Raw genomic sequence first — 22,927 nt, 5'->3', positions numbered from 1 at the left:
CATGCAACACATGGCAAATTGCAAACAACTTTAAATTTCACTCACATTAAGTGTATTTTTTCAGGACAATATTGCCTGACTGACTGTTGAAGCAAAAAAACCATGCAAGACATGAGGATAAGCCTCCTGTCGATACTAAGTTCTTCTTTTACAGTATGCTTTTAAAGATACCAAAGCACCTTAAAGAAATTCTCATGGTTTGTTTGCTTAATTTCTGTAATTATTACTAGCAAATCTATATTTTCTCTCATATTTTCAAATGTGCTGTCTCACTCTCCCAAAAGAAATCCAAAGAAAACACAGCCTGAGGCATTTACCCATCTGCAAAACTTCATGTCAAATGTTAAACATTTATCAAGGTCTTACACACCACTCTATACTCATATATATATTTTAAAAAAATTCACCTGCATAGAAATATAAATGCATTTATATATTTATGTGACCATCCAGGCACAAGAAAATAGGTCTCATACAGGACACTATCTTAACTTTTCTAGTAGATAGATTGTATTTTTGCTTAAATGAGCACAGTTTACATAGCTCTGATAGTTTCTACATCCTAAGTATTTTGCTGTGACCTGCTTATTCCTACTCTTCACAGTCACAAAATAGCCACTGCATGAAGGAAAGTTAAATAGCCATTGCACCAAATTCTGTAAACCTGCCAGGTAAATANGAAGACTTGGGAGAAAAGGAAGAATCCCAAAGCAAAGTGCATAAGCCTCTTGAGGTTGATATCAGACCCAGTTAGGTTAATAGAGTTATACTGATTCGCTCCAATTGCAAAGCTGCTTCAAGTCTGTATGTTCAGAGATGCAAGAGAAATATATTGTACCTTGTTCTTAGCTGAGCCTTGGTTCTAATTGTACCTTATTCCTAGCTAAATATATAGTGAAGAACATGCATCACATTCCTGTCACCAGAATGCTTCTGGATACTTCTTCCAGTATAGTGATGAATTACACTAATGTCTTAATGGTGATAACCTTTTAAGCCTTCCAATCCTATCATGATATTCACATATACTTGTTTCTCAACTCTATCTCACAGGTCTCGCTGCAAATCAAAGTCAGCACACACTTCACCTTCAGTAGTTTCTCAGCACTTGGCTCTTTTGATGAGTTGGAGATTATTGCTCTGGGTGGCATCCAGCCTACAGTTTGAACATTATGGAATTACAGCATATTTTAAGCACAGAAAAAGCATCCTGGATTGCTATCATGGTACATGTAGCTATAAAACAGCACTAGAAATATTTGTATGCTGTCAGCATTTTCACCACTTTGGTTCCTAGACTAGTGCAAGTTGTACATAAGTATCTCAGAGATTAAAGTGCTAATGGCTGGTCTACACCACTGTTCCTATAAAAGCAGTGAAATAGTAAGAGTGAAATAAAGATTGAGATAAAGAACATGTCTAGTACTCATAAAATAAGTTATCACTCCAAGTGAATTATGATTTTCACAAGTCTCCTCCCTAACTTATCTGCTAGCCAACAAAAACTCTCAGATCTCAGCCCTAGAAAACTGTAACCAACACAAGCCTAAAAGAGAGATTTGACCTCAGCCTGCTTCAGTACAGGTTAATGATTCAGTTCTGAGGATGTAAGAGTAGCAGTTGACAACCCTCCAGTGTATTCGTTGAGGCTTCTCTCCAGCTCAGCTACATTGTCCTGTTTCCTCTATCTACCATCCTTTATTAGAAATAGCTTGATTTTTACATCCTGGGCTATTCAGACATATTTCTACATACAGAATGCAAAAGGAAAACTATGGCTTATAAATTCAAAGGAATACAACTAGGATTTACTAAGAGGAGTCTGACCCTTATCCTTTCTCACTGTCTACATGTAGATGAGAAAGATGAGGTAGTGAAGAAATAGCAGTTCCAAGAACAAGTGAAGGCAAAGATGTGGGGTTGGTGCCCACATCCACTCTGCTGACAGATTTATGGCTCAGAATTTTTTAAGAATACAGGAACAGAGAGAAAAATCAGAAGGCATTAATTACACTAGCAAAGGTAGAAGTTAAATTATAATGTAAAGCATATCTTTCTTCTGTTATAATCTTATTTTGCTGGTGAAATAAAACCCTGAAGAATGGTTTACCACTCTTGCCTCTCAGATTTTCAAGAGAGACTGAGAGAAAAAGTAAGCATGGAAACAGCAGACGATTCTGTTTGGCAGCACCATCTGCAACTAAAACAAGCAGAGCAGAATGTACAAATCAGGCATACATGTCTAGATATGCTTTCCCTATGTGCAATTGCTGACATCAACAAGAACACAGGAAATTTAAGAAAAAGCCAATGTATTAAGGCCACTATCATCTATGCCACGATTCAAAACAAGAATTTTCATATCTTCTCGGGATTGCAGATCTGAAAAACTACTGAATGTTTACAGGACATGACAGAATCACCTGCAGTTCCTTTATGTTTTTGTTACTCACAAGACTTCTTAGAGCTTAAACTCTCTGTAAGTCACCAGAAAATACAGAATACTTCAAAAGAAATGCCTGAAAAACCTCTTTCCTCTTTTAGTCTGGACCTTGCAGAATGGGATATTTTAGCCACATTATAGCACAATTGATGCTAAGATCCTTTACAGCTACCTCAAAGTCCTCGCCCTGCCGCTGGATTAATTGTTCCTAATTTCTCTTTATCACTTCTTATCTTATTCTGTGGTTAAACTACTTAGAGCAGTTTCAGAGCAGAGACTTGATGCCTCAAATAAATAAAGAGCTAGCATTTCCTCTTTGGGCTCAGTAATATCAAGAGGAAAAATTCTCTTCTGCCTACAGACAGAATAACAAAGTATTGTTACACTGCTTTTCACAAAACTGCCCCAGTCCAAACAAGGCATGTCCACAGGAGTGAGCATGTGTCAGCAAAGGCAACAAGAAGCCTTTAAGAAATGAGAAGAGGTTAGAGGCAAGCTGCTGCAGGAGCTACAAAGAGAACAGCCAACAAGTCAAACCAGTTTCTAGACTAGCACAACAGCCAAGGCCAGTCTGCAGCTGAGCGGGTGCTGCAGAAGGTTGCAGCAGACTACACTGCCCATTATCTCACTGAGGAGAGGGAGAGGAAAGGCAGTGCTGATAACAGCTGAGGAGACAGCAATCCAGGGAAACGCTGAAGCAGCTGCTGGACAGCAAACAGGCAAGCAGCAGAAAGTACCCATCATGATGAAATAGAAATGCATGTACACAGTTCTCTATTGTGTTCTATTTCCAATTCACTTTCTACCTTAATTAGAACTAATTTTTAAGGTCCTAAGAGAAATCCACCTTCCACACGGCTGCTCTGGCAGTAATAAGGATTAAATCAATCCTTTCTTCCTCCAGCTCCCCACCGGGAACAAACATATGGCTTCTGAGAGGGTTTGACCCATTTCCCATCTGCCAGTGACCAAACTCAAGGTAGTGAAGCAGCATCACTCTTCTATGAAAAGATGGAAAGACTTGAAATTAGGATGAAATGATTCATCATGCAAAATTTTTGAAATAACAGAAAGCTTTTTAGTATACCAGAGCTCGTTAACACGTACATGCATACCTACGTATGAGTACATTAGGGTTTCATATAAATCAGCTATCAGTGATGCTATGATAATGTAAATTCTTCCATAGTGAATATTCACCTGAAGTCACTAGTCAGTTTTCAAGATTTCTTTCATCATTATTTTAGTTGCTTGTGCACACTACGTGAGATTAACTGTGAAGTGAACACTGTTGATCATGCCTACCACACAGCAGGATGCAGTGAGGGGCTTTTCAAGCTTGTGAATTAGATTACTCCAAAAGTATCCATATTCCATTAGTAATAAGTCCAGCTGATAAATATATTTATTGCCTCAAGTAGGGTAATCCACTAACGTGGCCATTCTATATTAGTGTCCTGAGTTCTCTGCATCAATGCACTATATGATGCAAAGCTATCGAGGCCAATTATTGTTGCCTCAGGTTTTTATAGCTCACTTTTCATAATAAAATTGTGAGCAGCAGATTGTCCTGGGACTCTTGTCCCATGATAAAAGAGATTTAATATATTCATTACAGTTTTTTGGAACTGTGGAGCATTATTGTAACTTGTTCATACCATGATAGTCACTCATACATCTTTTAAAAATATGCTAAAACACACAGCATATTTTTAGACCAATATAGGTCTTTCAAGCTACAATAAACCAAAGCTTAAATATGGGCCTGTTCAGAGTTGCCATCATATTGGTTTGGAAGGAATCCAGCTAAGCATTTCTACAATTTAGAAACAAACTCTTAAAGGTCCCCTCCTGCTGATCCAGCGCTCCAAATTCCCTAAAGTATTTCACCCTTTATAAAACCTACATAAAAAGCAATGCTCCTAAGCTTGTAACAGTCCCACTAACAGTAGTGAAAGTTATCCAGCACTAGATGACTCATAGATTTAGGCTGCTAATTCAATTATTCGATGCATTTCTTTCCAGACATTTCATTCTATTTTGTTCCTGTCTTCATTCATTCATTCATTGAGCAGCACCCATCACTTCCTAACTCATGGAATTTAACCAAGAGCACTGTTGGATGAAAGGTAAGAGTTGGGAAAATAAAAATAAAGCATATAGCTCCAAGTTAACATCAGTCATTCAGAAGTTATGTCTGTTACTTGGATTTTAGCAGACTTGAAGTTCAGTAAACACCAGTGTCTCATTTAAGCCTCAAGAGTGCATAAATATAGAAACACTTTCTCATGCTTGGTAACCAGCACAATGTTTCCTAAGGTAATTCCTAAGGTAAGCTTCACTGGTTTAAGAAAGTTATGATGGTAGTGAATCTTACAGAGACGATAGACAGCAGATACCAAAAGTGTAACAGTGTTTTCTAGTATTTGATTTTTCATTTGGGTCAGGTCAGAAATGCCACAAGACTGTGTTCTCAGAGTACTTCAGAATTTCAAAATGCAGAGCAAAGTAGGACAAAACTTCCCTAGAATTCACATCACAAATTGTTTTGAGGCCCAGACAAGCACTTAGGCTAATTTGCATGTTAGCCACAGGAATGTTTCTTTTTCCTTCTGAGAAGTCTGAATAGCTTGAGAAGACCAAATAACTCAAAAAGACCAATATTTTTTCCTATATGTTAAAGCTGCAGTCGTCAAACCTATCTATTTTTAGCTGCATTTCAATTTCTCACTTAGCTTTTAATTTTGTTATTACATGTAGTACGTTTTTCTTTATGAAACTGTCAATGAAAGAGACTGGAATGGGTACCAGCTTTATTACCTTTATTTTTACTATTACAATTTCATTTATTTTTATATCTGAAAGTGTTTTATCTGAAAACTTTATAATTCTAGAACCACAGACAAATCTAATTAATGTGATTAGGGAAATTTTTTTCTGTGAAAGATTAGAAAACACGTGAAAGGGGTTGTAAATACATGGCCAGTGTTACAGTTTTTTGATGCTTTTAGTTTGTTAATATATCTTAATCCATTCATTTCCGACTTGTCTCAATTTTTTAGAAATTTCATCACTGATAAGAAATTTCTCCCATCAACATCAGAATACATCTCTTGAATTGTAAATTCTTCTCCCTTATTCTTTAAAATTTACTTGTAAATTTTTATCTGCAAGTCAGCATAGTGGGGAACAAGGCTGTTCAAAAAACAGCACCAAAATGTCATATTAGCTTTCTACCTACATTTCTTAAAGTAGATTAAGTTTTAGAATAATTCCAAATACATTTTAGAAAGTTTCTAAAAGGTTCTCTAATTTTAACAAGGAAAAGCTCTACAATATGATAAATTATTCTTTTTTCTTTATTATATTTTTTATTCTATTACTTTAATCAATAATTTTATGGTGTTTTACAATACAATCATTTTTACATATCTCCCATATATGTGTGTCTGTGCGTGAGAGTGAGAATGTAAATATCTTTAAAAATATAAAAAATAAATTCATCAAGGCAAGAAAATGTAATGGAAATATCTGTTTTCATCAATTTCAAGAAAAACAAAGAAGGATTCATGAATCACTCCCATCTCTTACTAAAAAAAATGAAAAAAAATGAAATTCTGTATAATGCACTGAGATAATTTAATTATGGTACATATCTCTTAATGAACAAGCTGCAAAAATCTCATCATAGAAAAATCTAAATAAGGGGATCCAAAGTGGCTTTTTCAGTCAGAATTTTTTTAACCTTCGGAGACATAAGGAACATTAAATTCTGGCCCATGTAATTGTATTGAAAAAAATTATCCTGGGTCTCACCCCAGTCTATGGATAGTTCTGCTTGTGACTTATGGTGCCAGGTCAATACATGTCCTCTTAAATACTTTTAAAACCATGAGCAGTCTTCAAACCCTTGAAGAAAATTATTTCCAAGAGAAAAGAAAATCACTTGCCTATTTATCTTGCCTATAAAATTTGCCGAAAAATGTATGCCTAACTTATGTGCTTCTGTCATAAAAAAATGTGAAATTGTGGCTCTCATTTAGTTTCACGCAGAGAAAATATAATTTATACCAGAATTTTAATTTAAGTCCTCCAGTGCCATTTTAAAGATGCAGACTTTGACTATGCTTGGATTTATTAAACAGATCATAATTCCATATTGTGATCTAATAGTCCAGGGAAACAAAGAATAAAGGATGCGGTCAGCATGGATTAAATTGAGCTCCATGCTAGAAGGATATTTTCAGAAAGTAACACAACTATTTTTATTTTTGGTTGTTTTGCAGAGGCAAGCAGCCTATTCTTTGCAATATTAAATGTAAAGTCAGCTTTCTTTACACACACAGAATTCTTTATTTTAAATCACAGTACATATCTTAAGGAAGATTTTTCTATGTGGACTGATGTTGAAGCAAATACAGGACAGATCTATTGTTTAAATATATAGATACACTGATACAACTAATTAATTAAAAAATATAAATGTTCTACAGGAACGTGGATTTTAATTGTAATTTCTGTTTATTTAAATTATGTTTTATTCATCTATAGAAAAGCATTGACATAGAGACAAAATTACTGGCAGGGAAAACAGATGCACTAAGGCTTCATTAGTTAATTGACTGAGCACCTCCACAATGGTTAGTGGAAGATCCGTCATTGTCAAAAGCTTCATGTAACATTTCTGACTGCAAAACACCTGTCTAAACAAAAAGGACAACTACAAGTGAATTATGAATATAGGACTGTCATCAAACACAGCCAAGTTTTCAACACTCTTTGATCTTGTGCACCCAATCATTTTAACCATTTCACAGCTACATTTATATTATATTATAATATAAATCTGGATAAAACTGAGCATAAGTATAAATGGAGAGAGGAGTGGCTGGAGAGCAGCCCTGCAGAAGGGGCCCTGGCGGTGCTGGTCAGCAGTAGGCTCAGTGTGAGGCAGCAGCGTGTGCCAGGGCAGCCTTGAGGGCAAACTGCATCCTGGGCTGCATCAAACATCACTAGCCAGCCAAAGGAGCTGATTACCTGGCTGTGTTCAGTGTTATTAAAGCTTCACGCAAGTGCTGCGTGCAGCTGTGTGTGCCACAGGGTAGGAAGGATGTGAAGGTCTTCAAATGCATCCAGAGAAGAGCACCAAAGTTGGGAAAGGACTGAAAGGCGTGTTCTGTGAAGAGCAGCTGAGGACTTTGAGCTTGTCTAGTTTGGAGAAAATGAGGCTGAGACATGAGCCCTCAGTTCTCTCTGGAGCTTCCTGAGGAGGGGAAGCAGAGAGGGAGGTACTGACCTCTTCTCCCTGGTATCCAGTGACAGGATGCAGGGAAATGGCTCAAAGTTGTGCTGGGGTGGTTCAGACTGAACATTAAGAAGCATTTAGTTACCAAGAGGGTGATCAAACACTGGAACAGCCTTCTTAGCTGTTGGTGGTTGATGGCTCAAGCCTGTCAGTGTTTAAGAGACATTTGGACAGTGCCCTTAACAATATGCTTTAACTTCTGTTCAGCCCTGAAGCACTCAGGCAATTGGACAAGATGATCATTGTAGGTCCCTTCCAACTGAACTATTCTATTCTATATTATTAAATATCAACAGAAGAAAGGTTGCTAAATTATTTTTTGTTATTTTTGATACTTCAGATAAGAGAAAGATAACTTTTTTGAATCTCTGCAAATCAATAATGTCTTCTTTTTAAACAAAAACTGTTCATTTTTAAAAGACTACAGCTGTTATTTCAGAAAGTTCATTCCTTATTTAGCAGTTTATTACATCACAACATTTCCTTCTTTTCACCCAGAAGATAGGTTTAGTTTATGTTTTCAGTGTGGTTTTCTGCTAACTCCCAAAACACACAGGGAGACAATATCTTTCTGGGGGCAATGATACACAAATTAAGTTATTCCTAATTACAGATGACTCCATCAATTTATTTTGTCAATGACTGGCTTCAGAGGTTCCCAATATCATCAAAAACTGTGATGGAACTATTATTGCCTCTTTTGACATATAACTATGTATTAAGAACTTATTCATTAACTGCAAGCTTATTGCCAAGAGGGTAATGATATAGGCCTAAAAAGCTTTGCAATGGGATATGCAGCATTTCACTGTTAAGCCATTCACCCACATCTGGTCTAGCTTAGCAGTGACCTAAAATCATTACCGTATGAAGGCTCCTTCCTAAGTTATGCAAAAGGAACCTATTTAGTCCAGTTTTTAAACTGAGGAAGTATCCATATCACAAAAGACCCATTAAAACATCCGGCAGAGTCTCCAAGGATTTAAAAAATGAGCTTGCTTAGCTGAACTTAAATTTATTATTATGTTATTAAATTGCTGATGATTCATTTTCTGCATGCTGTAACCATACAGAATAAAACCAGTAGATATATTTTTTTGCATATTATACTTTAAACTTTTTAACCTTATTCCAAATATGACTAGAAATAGTCATACCCTTTAGATGGTCACAGAGGAGTTCACAATGTTATTTTGACAGGAGCTGAATAGGAGAAGGGGCCCGGGGGGTCTTTAAGTGGCAGTTCTGGCCTGCTTTTATCAGCTGTTACCTTATTCTCCCTCAGCTTCTTATAACTCAGAGCAAACCCACTCAGCCTGTGGCAACCCAATTTTTCCCCTCTTCTGCTTGGGGTAGCTCTGACCAAAACTCTTTCTTCCTTCTCTGTGCCCCCCCAGTATTTATCCAGATCTGACTCCCACTAGTCGGGCTGTTCCAGGCTGCCTCTCTGCACCTCCTTGTGCAGCAGGAAGCCCTGATACCACAAACACACCCTGGGCACATTCTTTTCTTCCTCACAAATCCCTCTGCTCTCTACCTGAGCATCCTGAAGGGATACTGTTGACTCTCTTGTTTAGCACTCCCCACATATTTCTAGCAGTAAGAATCACTTCTTAAAAAACAAGCAAAATAAAACTGGACCTGCCAATAAACAATGCAAGGAGTACCTAGTAGGGTTGTTACAGTTTTGTTATAGGTCATGTAGGAGGTTATGTCACAAATCTTTAACACTCTCTCACATACCTGCCACATTCCTGGTACGTACATTTGCAGGCCTGCTCTAGGATATATAGTAGCACAGTAGGCATTTCGGGGTGGGGAGGAGATACTTGAGGTCTTTTTTTTGCATCTGCGTGTGATTTCACACTCTCTTTCTGACAATGTTAATATAAATAACCATAGAAGTACAACACTAATACCAAAACACATCGTAGTACTGTGCTTGGCTTATTTGTTTCTAGGATCTACAAAATCAACTGGCATCTACTGTAACTACTGTTGGTTTCTTCAAAATTAAGTTGAATTACATCAGCAGATGGAGTTGTGGATCTTGACCTTAATGTCCTTACTACCTGTCTACTTTATCACTTTTATTTATGTTTCTCATTAAATAGGACTTCATTCCCTAAGGCTATCATAAATAATACCTGTAAATTCATAGTTTAAGTTTGTCACCATACTTTAGTTAAAAAAAAAATCACTGTGTGAGACTTTATTTCCTGTACAACAAGGACCTTTTATTCTCAGATTCAGTATTGGGATTTTTTTAATATTTCAAATAAGAGCAAAACAAAAACAACAAAATGCTAAGACATTATTAACCAGTCTACCCCACTCCACATAAAAATCAATGATTTTTTCAATCATACTTTCAAGCCATGGATACCTTATTGGTCTTTTAGAAAATAAAGCAACACATCTTTAAAACTCTTGATGCATTCCTGAAGATTTTTGCTTCTTTACCCTTTTAAAGCTGCATTTCAAAAATTGAAGTCAGGATAAAATGTGGTAAGATTTTTTTTTATCATCTCTCAAGAAGGCCAAATATTTATGTTAGCTTCTTGAAAAATCAATTTAAAACCCACCTGCATGATATTACTGGTACTCAGATCTTAATCAGCTTTCCAATGCACAAAAAAATAATTTAGCACTTCACAATACTATAATAGCAACCAGAATTTCACAGACAAAACCAATAACATTTTCATTTTTTGGCAGGAAATTGAGGACCAAGATTAATTCCAAATCTTTACAGTCATACAGCCCTTTTTCAAACCTTTCAATCTCAAATGAGGCACATACATTTCAAATAGTTTTTCTTCTTCCAAGAATTCTGCTTCGCTTCATTCAATTTCACGACACTTTCCTTGGGGAAATCACAGAACCAGGAAAACAAAACAAAACAAAAAACAAACAACAACAACGCACCATATGAGAAGATGCTGGGCCTGAAGCTTGTTAATGACTCCAGTAAGCTTTGAATAAGACCTACAGATATATTTCCATTAGAAGGGAAACATGAGAAGTCAGCAGGGGCAGAATTAGACCTGCACCAAGAACTAAGCACCCCCTGAGGCAAGATTCAGTGGCACGCCTGCAGAGAAAGGATTGTGAGAGGGAATAAATGCTAAGGTAGCTTCAAGAATAACCTCATGCTGACATTTTGGAGCAGGTCCAAAATATAATTTGCCAGCATGCAATATCATCCCAGGTATTAAGTAGACCATCCACTCACTGCAGCTGTGCTGCAGACCCTGCTGCTCTCAGCCTCTGCACTGCTCTCAAGGGAACTCTGACAGTCTTCTTCCTCGTCACTGCTGCAGGAATTATCTTACTGGGAGCCATTAAAGTACCATTATGCCTTTTTAGCTCCTAATTCTCATTTAAAAATAAAAAAACCTCACTCTCAGAAGCTTAGATTTTATTTGAGGGGGGAGTTAATTTTTAATCAAATTTTCTCTGCTGTGTTTCAGTATGTTCTAGATTTGTTATTTGGAGTCAATGTCCCTAGTGAACACATTTGATGAGTCAAGTGAATGCTTAGATATCAGTCTCCATTCCCACCTTATGCATCTACTCCTATAATCTCTTTAATCTTAAATAACAATGTTTTTCCTCACATTAAAAAAAGATATTATTTGCATTGCATTCGTACCCGAAAATTGTAATACTGTGTGATTGATAACATTACTGGACTTTTTCAGCTCTCAGTACAATAGAGTTACCAATTAATTCATAATGTTTTTATCAAATGGCTAGTAATCTGCCCTATATTTACATATTTATCAGCCTTCTAACAGGTCACTGCACAGAATTCTGGGTTTTGTTATGTTGTCTGTTTCATTCCATTTGAATCTAACTTTGATTCTGCGATATCTTAGAAGGTGTCTTAGAAGAATAAGGAAGCTAACTTCTGCTTATGGCCCAGCTAGCAGCTATGAACCATCAATAAGATGGGGAGGACTTAAACAGTCTTACAGCACAGATTGCATTTTTCTCACTTTCAGGAAAATGCTTTGAAAGGCTGGAATAAAGCACTATGCATCCTGGCCCAGGATATAACCACCTCTAACTATTCAGTGCATCCATCGTTTTTCCTCACAAAGGGATTTAATCTACCAAAACAATTCTTTTTCTCAGCTGCCTGCAGGGAGAAGAAAAATGTTGGACTTTCTTCCAGTGGGCTGTCAAGATGTGTTATTTTGCTGATCAAGGATCTTCAAGTACCCGACACTAATCAGCCCAAGACAGGCTAATTATAATCCCTGAGGCCGCCTCCAGTCTAGGAAAATATTGCTATAAAAAAAAAAATTCTGAGTCCTGCCAAACTGGCATTTTTCCTAGCTCCAAATTGTATCAAATTTCACTTTAAGATCATATAAATTTCAGGTCAGATGTAGCTGAGGGAAATATCATTTCACAGGCTGAAGGTTTGCTGAGGTTCTCTATAGCGCCTTCCCTGTGGTTCTCCCATACCAGTGAAAGCACCTGACAAGTAAAAGAATGTTTCTCAGAACCTTATTTTATCTTCATATATTTGCTTAAGTAATGGCTGTCCATTATCTGAATTTATTAAGGATTAGTTAAAACCATGAGGTACTGCTCAGATTAAAAGAATCCATCAACAATTAAAAGCCAGTAGGAACACCGAGAAACACAAAATTCAATTTCTAAACCATTCAATAAAGTTCAAGAAAATATGCTGTTGGAATTCAAATATGTCTAACACTAATTTTAGGTGCTGAGTTTAGCAGACTAGCTTGTTTTATTTACATATTAAATACATGCCCAGATTTAATTTTAACAATTCAAAGGATGAATATAGGAATCAAAGCTACATGCCAGTATATAAGTCTAAGGAAGACTAAACTGAAGTGGATTCTAAATTATATTGGAAGTCAGAAAACAATAAAGGGTAATTTGGGGCTACTTTTACCTTTCATAACCCATAAAGTGCCCTTCTTGCCATGCTCCTCTTCCCTGAGCTATTGGCACATTAATTGGAAATATACATCCTTAGCTCACTTTGACACAGATATTCTGGTTCCTGAAAATAAATATTTATTAGACTGGAAAGAACAATATCTCCATGACCCATAGGACTGCCTAATTCAGAACAGATGTTAGTTCTGTGTATCTTACATCTCATTTTAATGCATGTCCATCAGTCATTATCTGTTTGGGGTTGTTTGCTCTCTGAACAAAATCCAGGCAAAAAAGTTTCGTGAAGATCAACAATTGGTGGTTTTATGAGTCAGCAAAAACTGAGAAGACAGCATCTTGTAGAATAATTCTTATCAATCTCTAATTTTGAAAAGGAGCCCTTGAAGATCATGCAAAAGCACAGCAGGTCCCCCTTCTTTCATAAAAATTAGTAACATCTCTTTAAGCAGAATGGCATGCACATAATGCCTCAAGCTTTACAGACCAGGTGTTGCTGCCTCTCTGTCTACATGGAAATCACTTACACTCAGACAGTAGAGATATTTGACTGGTCTTTTCAAACCTAATTGTAGAATTAAGCTGATATTTTTGATTAGTAGGCTCAAAAGTTCAGCATACACTACTTATAGATGTAATTTTGTGCTGCTGAAACCACTGAGCTTTTCATACATTTGGTAAGTGTTCTACTGTGCAATCCTTTATCTGAGGACAAAAATCCCCAAAGCTTGTTTCATTCCTTTAAATCTTAACATTGTATTTTCCAGCACCCACATGTCTTTTATTCGTCAGTGTTCCCATGCACTATTCTCTCTGGCATCTGCTACTGTCTTGCCTGTATATATATGTGCATGGGTAAAGTTAAATTGGTGTCACCTAGCACATACACAGAGTACTTTACAAAGGGGATCAATATCATTATGTCCATTCCACAGGTGATGAACAAGGGGCACAGGTGCAGAGACAATGTGCAAGGGGCATATTTACTACCAGAGCCAGAAAGAGTTTCCAGGTCTCCTTGATTCAAGTATGACAGGCTGCTGCTCAAGGCTACCTTTCTCGTAGCTTATAACTTTTCTGACCAGCTCTTACTCTATCATCTTAGACTAAAATTTAAACCCAGGAAGTCCTCATACTAGTTTCAGTACATTTTCATGACAAGCACAGGAGGGAGAACACCTAAGATCTTTACTCAAACAAATATTAATTTAGTACTAGTGTTCTACATAACTCACCATTCAGGATCTCAAGATGCTGACAAACATTTGTCTGTATTGCCTAATGAGAAGAGGGAACAACAGAGATCTGAGGGGGATTTATCTCTCTTGACTAAAGTGACTTTATAAGTTATAATAAAGAAAAGGGATCACATAGGTGGGACCTGCAAATGATACTGAACTTCCAGTCTAATTCAAAATGGCATAACAAAGCTGAACAAAAAGAATAATTAAGACTTTTTAGAGTAATTCACAGAAATACAAAATCAAGTTTCCATTTATTTAAAGGTTTATTTTTAAAATCTAGTGCATGCAAACAGGTGCCAAGCAGTTGGAGGGTTAACATGGTTTTTTTCTGAAAGAGTAATCACCATTATTGCTGATACACTCTCTGTTCCTACAACATGTCCAGAGTATATTTGGACTTCACCTTCTTCAGATACAAGAAAACCCAAAATCCCCTAATTATTTTCAAAGGTTATCTGTGCCTAATGACATCAAAAAACTAAACAGGGGTGCTACTGTTAGTGACCTAGTAAAATACTAGGATGAAATTTTGAGAAGAAACAACATTAGAAGGCAAATTAAGGATCTATAGAATATACCCTGTGTATTTTAATAGCTGACCCTTAAAATGGCAACTTACAATCTGCTGTGTCATTGCCTTAGCAACAGACTAGATGTGCTGAAATCTGACAGCAGCCTTTTCTAGCTGAAGCTATGGGTTTTGAGTGGAGGTTTTTTTAGCAATCAAAATCTGATTTATTATTCTAAGAAAATATGGTATGTTTTAGGAGACTAGCAGTGCAGCTTGAAGTACAAGATGGATACATACTAGCTAGTACAGAAGTGCCTTGGCCAGGGAATTAGCCTCTTCAGCAGGAAAAGCTGTTTCTAAACATGATCTAACACACTTGAAAATTGTAAGTAGCCTGGAGTAGCTACATGCAACAGCTTTGAAAGATGTCCTTATTTGAAAACATTCTCAATAGACCATAGTTATTCCATCAATAGCTCTCAGCTCTAAAGTGCAGTTTTTCATGACAAAAACTTTGTGTTGAGAAAAAGTCTTTCATTAGTTATGTCATTGCTAACTACTGTTTTATTTGAGTTTCTTTAATACTTGTCTCCAATATCAGCTTAAAAACAATCTCACACAGTCCTCAGACTTGACAATATCAGGCTCTTTTTTATTTGTATTCATTGTACAAGTTCTATCAGTCTCTCTCAAATAAATACCTGTCAAAATCTTATTTTTTAATTTTTTTTATTTTATTGTAAGGGAAAAAATTCAATACATGTCAACTGTTCAACAATATTTCTCAGTGGGCTCAGCTGAAAGCATCTAAGGTTGTACTTCATAGTGTAAAGCAGACATCTGTCCTTGCTTTCTAATTTCCTACCTAATGAGCGTAATATTTCAGTATTCAGGTATATTGTTATCTTAATTTTTTTTTATCTATTTTGCAAATGTGTTTTGTTAGATTGACTGTCTTGGCAGAGAATATTCTGTCATAGTAATCTTTCAAACAAAGTAGAAGCACTTATCCAGTCAATAAAGGAAATGCTGCTTTAAAACAAATGTGGGTTTTTTGTTGTGCAGGGAGTGATTTTTAAAATAAGAAGTGCACAGAACATTTTCCTTTCTAGTGCCAACAAAGCATATAAAAGTGTAGCTTCTTATTTCATTTAATCAATGCAGTCAAGGTTTATCTAAAACACTTTTACAAGCAGATACTCCTCATTTGAAAAACGAGAATGTTCCCCCATTTCTCGTGTTAATTTGCAGCCTAATTTGTAGCAGATAACAACCATTTTTTTGCCTTAAATCTCTTGAAAGTTCATGGACTTCTGCTAAGGGCTCAGCTTTATCCAATACAACCACCACCAACAAAAAACAACCAACCCAAGAAAACAAACCTGGAAGCACAAAGAGGAAAATACAAAGACAGGCAGATAAAATATTACGTTTATTTATTTTTTTTAAGTTCTATACAAGCAATAGGAAAAATAGCTTTTTCTCCCAGGTCTGCGAGGGATTTTCCAAGAAACTTGAGTACGTTACTGATCCCTTATGAGGGAATATTTAGGAGAAGTGAGGAAAACAGTTTCTCACCTCATTATAAGCTGAAAATTACTGCAATCTAGTCAGGAAAGACTCAGGTATTCATACAACCCCTCACACTGTAAGGGTTTGATCCAAGCTTCGGTAGAGATATCTGAACTGTTTTGTTATTTTAAAATTTAGTAATAACCCTGAAGTCCCACAAGTTTTCTGTGTCTAACTTTTCATAACCTCATTTTAGAAACTGTCCAGAAGAAATGCAACATTTTTCCAAGGGAATTAATTAAGAAAAGAATGACAACTTCGTAGAAGAGAGCAATTACAGGTATAACATTCAGGAACAGTGAGTTGGAAGGAGCAAGTAAGATACAGAGGAAGTCAACACAAAATAGGATTCAGAGGAGCTGAAAACAACAAATTCAAGTCTAACACAACCTACAAGGAGGCATTATGGAGGTTAGGAGGTGGGATGCATTTTAAGACTGAAGTAGAGACTTACTATGAGCTTTTAGACCAGAGAGAAAATGCTGTAAAAATTATACAGGGAAAAAAAAAAAGAAAACAAAAAAACCACACTTTTGTGTTCAGATACATGCCTCTTTAATTTTATCCACACACCAAGCTGGTAAAAAATTTATATTAATCTTTGACAACTCATGAAGCAACTTCATGTCTGCATCCTAATCCTGAAACTACGACATTGATCTTACAAGACAATCAGTACAGGGCAACTCTTGAAAAACAAAAAACATATACAAAAGTAATAGATATACAGTTGAACTAAAAGTAGAACTAATTATTGTAGTTGGGTGCTTCCTCAGTTAAACACTAGGACTTCTTTTAGTACAACCTAATGCTAACAAAAGCTGTCTAAGTGTGTCAGCTCCCACAAGACACTGTAGCATGGAGGCTGAGAAAACTATTTTATAGATCTATTTCCTCATTGCAATCACTGACATTGAAAGATCTCTTTGCCAAAGAGAGAACACACATTTCAGCTAAACGCTTGGCACACTTGGGGTCTCTGAGAAAGTAACTGGATGTGGGGCACCAGTAGTACTGGGGCTCAGTTATTTCTGTGCCTGCTCTCAGGATCACAGGAGCCTGACTGCTGCACTGAGGGTCAGATGGTTCCCCTTGCACAGACCCTTTCTGCTGCCTCACCCTGCAAAACTGTTTGTCCTCCACAGAGCTGACTACTTGCCCTGGGTGCTCTTAACAGTTCCAGAAAACACTGGGCTAACAAAGGTAAGGAAGTATCACTACAATTCACAGTGTTCATCCTCCACCCTGAACTTTGAGTCTGATACTCTCCTCAGGACACAAAGATTATCCCCCAGGTTGGAGGACACTCCACTTATGTTTACAACCCATCTCCACTTCCTTAGAAGACATTCTTTCCACAGTTGAGAGAAAGTCCCTCCTTGCCTGGCACCAGGATTGAATACCGGACAAGAAGCAGGAGGCGACAGCATTTTGGCCAAGTCTGCCAGGGCAAGCCTGTATCTGACACATGCCATGAGAATTGAGAGTTCCCACAGAGCAGAGAGCATTCCTGGCTTGAAATATCTTGTCTGAAAGTGCCAGACATTGGAAAGTACACAGAGCTGAATTTTTTGACCTTGGAGGGATGAAAAGCTGAGTCAGCCTTGCTGGGATTCAAAGTACTCAGGAGTCCAATATCTGAAACCTGCCTTTCATCCACCAAACAGGAAGAGAAGAGCTATCTGGATTGTTTTTTTCTTTATTGCCTGACCCTTCTCCTCATGAACCAGAACTTTTCTGGAGGCTTTTTAAAAATAAGAAACCATTTGCTTCAGGAAAGCACATTTTGATACTATAAAGAGTGATTTTTGTGATGAGCCTTCTAACATATATACACATATATATGACCATATCAAACTAGTTAAGGCACTTACATTGCACATTTTTAGAGTTTTTTTTGGTGGATGTGGAGATAGGGGCTTTTATTTTTAAATCAACAGAAAAGATTAGATACAAAACCGAATATGAGAAAGAAAACACTCCATAGCCCCTTGTACAAGAGAACTGATCAAACAGCGTACATGTCTGCTCATTAAGCAAGGGCCAGGTAGCCTTGAAACACTGACAAAATAGAAAATGTCTGTAGCAACAGCTTGTTAGGGTTAGGAATGTAGATGAGGTCTGCCTTGCCCTATGCCAAAGCCTGCAGAAGCTGAGAAGCCCAGGATGGCAGCTGCCTTTTCAGGAAAGTTCTGGATCATGACAGTAACGTCAGATATGATTGCCCATCCATTTCCACATCCATCCACTGTATGTCCTGCTCCCTCACCAGTCTAGACTCCTCCTAGCTCTCCATTCAGCTCAGCTTTTCCATTTGCTCCTTCTTTTCCTGTAGCAGGAAAGACTTGGCCCAGCCTAGGTGACTCATGATAGGGATAACATAAAATTTTTCTTTTTCTCTGTGCCTAGAATCTGCTTTAATGAATGTCTGTTTTCATCAAAAAGGCAAAGCAAAAGCCACCTTTTCCCTCCTCCACTCCTCAGAAATGTTAGTATTCAGACATAAATTAGTTCCAAGGCAATTCCTTGAAATCATCTTTATATTCATGTATCATTAAATTTATCCCAGTAATATCAGTATAATGTCTCATTACAAAATTTACAGAAATGTCTGAGCACTTCTGATAAAGAGGACTCCTTTGATCTGACTTTCAAGGAATGAGTTCCTGAACACAGATTAATTCCAGATCTGCCATAGGTGGGAAGGACAGGACACCCATCCAACACTGTTCTACTGCAACATGATCCACAAAAGATAAAGTTTGGAGCATACGGTTCCCTCAACTCCTCTTTAGAGAAGAAAGAAAACTTCCTTCCATTGAGGACCCACTCTGATCCCCTCTAGGTAGGCTTTAAATTCATATGGTGCCAAAAAATCCACAACTTATTAAAATTGCACAAACTTCCATTGCTGGAGTCAGGTTTCGTCATCAGCTCCTAAACTGCTTTGGGAAGAACCAAGCTTCTGTTTCTATCTGCAATCAGTGCTAAGCTATGTAAAAACTACTTAATTGATAATATAATAAAACCCTTTAGAGTAAAGATTGAACAGTAACTTCCTTTCAGTTCACTAGTACACACTCGTCTCTAACTACACATCAATATGATTCTGCATATACAGAAGAACTCTAACCTTCAGATTAAGTGTCCAAATTCAGCTACTTCAGGGAAGAATACATGTATTTACAAAATGGATTACCTTCAGTAATGGTGAATAAGATCAGCTGTGGAACAAAACTGAAAGCAACCCAGTTTTCACACTGTCTAATGCTGCCTCACTTGTCCCAGTTGTGAATCTGCCTCAACAACAAGCAAAATTGTATTATATGTGTAGTGTTTCTACATTTGGTCATACTCTGACTCAGGCAACTAGGATTGCTTTTCGTAGTAAGATCCTCTTCATCACTCCATACTCTTCCATATCCTCACATAACAGATCTCAGTGCAACATTTGGGCCTGTACAAAAATGAATAGGAAGCATTCTACAATGAAGGCATTCAACTGGAGTCAGAATTAGCCAAGATTACCAAGAAACAAGTCATGTCATCACAACTCCGTTTCTAGCAGGTGTTTCCCAGGGCAAACAATGCTGTGAGAAGTGTGTGGAATAGACAGTAACAGGAACTTTTAAAACAGTGTCTAAAAAACAACATGATTTACATTCTTGTTACTGGGGAAAAAATAAAAATCTGCAATGGGAGCTTCATACCAAGTCATCTCTCCATTAATACTATCAAATGTTGTTCTTTTTCCCCTAGTATGTTTCCCTAAGTTTTAACTTTATTCTGAGAAATTCCAGTTGTAATCAAGTCACTTCCAAAGTCCAACAAAATACATTATTATTATTAATATTTCAACCAAACATGTCTTATATCTATGTCTTATTAACTGTACTTCGATGGTCCCTAAAGTTGCAAGTTAAAGGCATTTCTCATCAGCTCTCTTCACATCTCTAATTCTGATGCCAGGCAGACATCAGCTGTCCTGCCCTCCCCCCATCCTCCTGCTAACTCATACCTTCAGAGTTTGCTTGATGAGAGCATAGGAAGCGCAGAAGGCCAATACTTTTCATACTGTAAAACGCATCACAAATAAATAAAACAACATCATTCCAATGTTAATTTACAGTCATTTGCTTTGTGTTTTGCAGTAGGAAAACCCAACAGATGTATCCAGACCGTGTTGAAAAAACCCACATACAGTACGGACTGTCTAATTAAGATATGAGCCTTATTTCAGCTTGTGCCAGACAAGACCATCACATCCACCCTTACGAGGAGCAGTCGGATCTCATTACATTTATTATTCCATACTTTATCAAATATAAGGGACTAAACATGACAATAAATATAGACATCACTACAAAATTAGTGGTTGCTTTTTTTTTGCTGCACTTTTGAAATATAAAGCACACAGGGAGAACAGAGCCAGAGACCACTCCCTAATTCCTAGTGGACATATTGATCAATTAAAGTGACATATGTCTGGTCTTTTCTTCCCTTCTAATAGCTAGCAGCTGAAAGACTAAATCTTTTAAACATGCAAAATCAAAAAATTAATGTTGTTATATACCATCCAGCAAGATTAACTTGAAGTTAAACAAAATTAACCTGGCCTCCAGAAGCAAAACCTTATTACAAAATAAACAACTATTGAACATTGTAAAGAATTTCTAAATATTGTAGTAATTATTTTAACCAGCTTTCTAAATATAAAAGATAGGTGTTTTTTCCCAAGATAAAGGTGGAAGCCTTTTTAATTATTCCTATTATTTTATTCATAGCAAATCCTCTCAGAATGCCTGAATCTTTGGCTACACCTTTTACTGCAGTTGCAGCAGAAAAAAAAATGCTTGTTTTCTTCCAGTGAAAGATAGATCTAAAATTCACTAAATTCATATTACTATTTAAAAAACAGATTCAAAGAAAGTAAAATAGTAGAAGAGCTAAAAGCTACTGTACTTTCAAAATATCTGGTAATTGATAATTATATCAATGTTTTGCTTTTTTAAGAATACAAGTAGAAATAGGACAGTACTGAACCATGTTTAAAATCAATACTGTTCCAGTTGCTTGTCCAGCACCGGTTCGCAGAGTATTTTCTGTACTATCATGCTATGGAAGGCCAGTGAAAGTAAATAGGTGATATTCATGCTATTAAAATAAAATAGGTTAAATGAGGAGGTAAACATAATGGGAATGCTCAAATGAAGAGACAGGGAAAGGAACAAGCTATGTTTATGGCATTAGAATTGAAAACAGCTATTCTTTCCATTTAAGCAAATCAGATAGTAGCAACTTTAATTGGACTGTAAATTTAAATATATTCTCTTCAAATGTTCAGGTTATTATCACAAATGCAAAGACAAGTCTAAACATTCAGACTGAATGTGTTTTCTGTAGGCCTTTGTCTTTGCCAGTCTGCCTGAAAAATAATATTCAGGCATGCAGCATCTTTCTCCAAAATGATTTTCACAAGGCAAAACCCACACACTTACATTAGGAAAACCTTATAAAACAGGAAAAAATAACGGTACAATTAATAACAGCACAATATTTTGCACTTACCATGTCCTGTTCAAATCATCCTCTTTTGATGTTTACGGCACATCTGTAAGATGCAATACTAGGAGGTGCCTTGTGTGACCTGCTGCATGATGCTGTGACATCAGTTCAGATGATGCAGCTCATTATGGGAAAGACTGTTGTTGCTATGGCAACTGAGATGTGATACGAATCCTTACTGCATTTCCAGGGGAGTCTGAGACAATACGGAAGCCCTTTAAAGAAACAGACAAAATGCAAACAGGCTTTTAAAGTACAGTGTCACAGATTTTAGAGCTCATGTTAGCATATGCCTTTTATTACAGAATATTTTAGACAAATTATTCCTACATGGTGATACAGAATTGAGATGTGTGGGCTATAAATTATTTCTATATTTAAAACTTAATATTGTGTGTTTCAATTTAAGAACAATTTTTATAAGTCAGATTTGGTTATCATGCCAGAGAACCTTTTAAAATAAACAGTCAGTAGCATGACTTCTAATACTAGGGCTGTAAAGATGATAGTTATTGAACAGTATTTTAAGAAATATATATTTTCGTGCTGCCCCACCCTGCTCCTACATCCAATCTGTCATTTACAAGAAAAATCTTGTTGCTAGGGAAAAACACTTGATACTTCAAAATGAGCAGATTTCACACTGTTGAATGAATGACAATGAGTTAAAAAAAAAAAAAAGGCAGAGGGTGGCTTTTTATTCATGAGAGGGTAAAGAAGTTTCCAGCCAACCAAGTAAAAATCTCCTTATCATTTTTCAACTGTAGGGCAAACTGCACTACCATCTGCATGCTGAGTAGCCTGGCTTTCATCTGCCCATCAGACAGACAGATGAGTGAAGATTCCAAAAGCTGCAGACAAGCTTCTGCTAGTGCCCAGTGAGCCACACTGCTCCTCACCTCCAGGTAGAGCAGGAAGGCCAGCAAAGTAGAGAGCCCCTCCCCATAACCTAAGTGAAGGACTGGGGTTGGAGGCTGACCCTGTAGATGTTACCTTCTGCAGCAGGAACCTGCTCACATCCTCTTTTCACAGTAGTGATGAGAGAAGCAAAGACTATGTGAATGAGCTGCCTGGAAATTAAAATTCACAGCTAAAGAACCACCAGCACATTTTTGGCCACTTGCCAGTTTGATTTGGTGAGAAAAGTTTCTGGCAAAAACTGCTTTCCCTATCCATGAAAATCCCTTTCTACATGGTAGGGAAAAAAGTATACAAAAGGCTGGACCCTCTGCTCTTGATAATGTGAAACCCAGTGTAAAACAAAAGCCCAGCTTAAACCAAGAAGCCTCAATGTCCTGAAGATGTCCAGTCATGTCCACTGAGGGTGCCAATGTCTGAAGCCCTTC

At 37.0% G+C, this 22,927-nt stretch overlaps 1 protein-coding gene across 3 annotated transcripts in view; it reads right to left on the bottom strand.

Annotated features, from left to right (window-relative positions):
* Window positions 1-21,671, bottom strand: part of AKAP6 (A-kinase anchoring protein 6) — a 274,096-nt gene extending 252,425 nt beyond the window's left edge. Inside the window, exons 1-2 of one of the 3 annotated variants that reach the window (XM_018082581.2) lie at window positions 21,585-21,634; window positions 20,035-20,090 (exon numbers count right to left, since the gene is read on the bottom strand). The gene's annotated coding sequence lies outside the window, so the exon portion shown is untranslated. Of the gene's footprint in view, window positions 1-20,034; window positions 20,091-21,584 lie in introns of all 3 variants that reach the window. The other 2 variants (XM_018082582.2, XM_018082580.2) reach the window with 2 other exon arrangements.
* Window positions 21,672-22,927: the final 1,256 nt, after the last annotated feature.

The sequence above is a fragment of the Manacus vitellinus genome, unplaced genomic scaffold (genome assembly GCF_001715985.3).
Source record: "Manacus vitellinus isolate BGI_N305 unplaced genomic scaffold, ASM171598v3 scaffold_6_pilon, whole genome shotgun sequence".
Lineage (NCBI taxonomy): Eukaryota > Metazoa > Chordata > Aves > Passeriformes > Pipridae > Manacus > Manacus vitellinus.
The sequence above is the reverse complement of the archived record's forward strand: the minus strand, read 5'-3'. Positions and strand labels throughout refer to the sequence as shown.